We start from the raw sequence: 1541 nt of genomic DNA on the forward strand, positions 1-1541 counted from the left end.
CATGCCGACCTGCACAGAAAGTTATCCATGAAAAAAGAGACGGAGCTGACAGCTGTCATGTCACACTGCACACAAACTGTTTGAAGGAGTGAATCTGAACTTTCAAACCGGTTTATACGTTTGGGCGAGACTCCTGAGCTGTACCTGAACGCACCATCAGCCTTCCTGTTAGATAACGCTGATAATGTCTTTTTTTCTGTGCGAGACAAACATTTAAATCGTTTACATGTAATGTAAACAGTGGGAGGAAGAGTTGGGATCCAGGATTTGAGTCCTTCCCAAGCTCTAGCCGGGTTTTAACTCCGATCTGAGCTCCTTCTCCTTCACCAAAATGTAACAAAGAACAGTCGGCATGGCGGGTGGACCGGAGACGCAAAGCCCCAACGGGAGTCGATGTTTTTCAGAGGCGGGCAGAGAGCAGCGGGGGCGGTTCGGACAAACCCGGACCGAACCGGACACACCAGCTGCACCTTTACCCTAAAACCGCGCCGCCATTTCGGTGGAAAACCCGAGGAGAAGTGTGAAGAAACACGTTACCTTCTCGGTAAAACACCCTTCATTTATCGAGTCCTGACTCCGGGTTCCAATCCGCTCCAGAAACGGCGCAGGACCGGAAGCGCGCCGCGCCCGGTGCATTATGGGGACTGTAGGCGCGACAAGTCTCGAAAACAACTCTGCGAGGAAATAATTAAATGGACTGTACTTATATAGCGCCTTTCTATCTCATTTCAAGACACTCAAAGAGCTTTACACAACAATCTGTGTCCTCATTGACCCATTCATACAGCTCTATACTAGATCTCTACAAATATAATGGAACAAATCATTCTAATGAGACTAATCAGTGCTTTAAATCACATTCATGCACTGATGGGACACATCAGAGGCTGTGAGGGGTTCAGTGTCTTGCCCAGGGACACTTCAGCATGTGACTGCTGGTGGATTTGAACCCCCAACTCTTGCATTGGAGGACGACTGCTCTAACCACTCAGACCACCTTAAACAATTGATATAGTACAAATATTAAGCTAAAGCACTTAATTCCAACTAAACCCAATAAACATTTTCTTTCTATAACTCCTTTACTTGCAGTCATAAAAATATTTAAAATACTCTACAAACTAGTAAAGAAACGCTGTCTATAACTGTAAAGACTTTCACTGATGTTTGTAAACTGATCTGAACTTTATATATTTTGCAATACATTCAGTAAAATCTTCACTTAATATTTATTGTAATGTTGAATCCTAGAAAACATCAGAAATAAAAAAAATGAAGTTGACAGAAGTTTATTATTTAAAACATGTTAAATACCATTAAACCGCTTGCATGTTTTTTTAGCCCCTTACTCATCAAGCTATAGTCATTTAAATGTGTGAAAAGCAGTGATACAAAGTAAACAAACTGGGAGAAATAATAAAAGTAAACAAGTAAAAGTCCCAAGTTTTCGCTAAACGTCACATCAAGTAGGTTTAGAACATTCAAAGTAGTGTCACCACAAGTTCATGTCTTCACAACATTTATTGCTGGAAGTTAAATAA

This window comes from Nematolebias whitei, chromosome 14, assembly GCF_014905685.2.
Source record: "Nematolebias whitei isolate Nwh7 chromosome 14, NemWhi1, whole genome shotgun sequence".
Classification (NCBI taxonomy): Eukaryota; Metazoa; Chordata; class Actinopteri; order Cyprinodontiformes; family Rivulidae; genus Nematolebias; species Nematolebias whitei.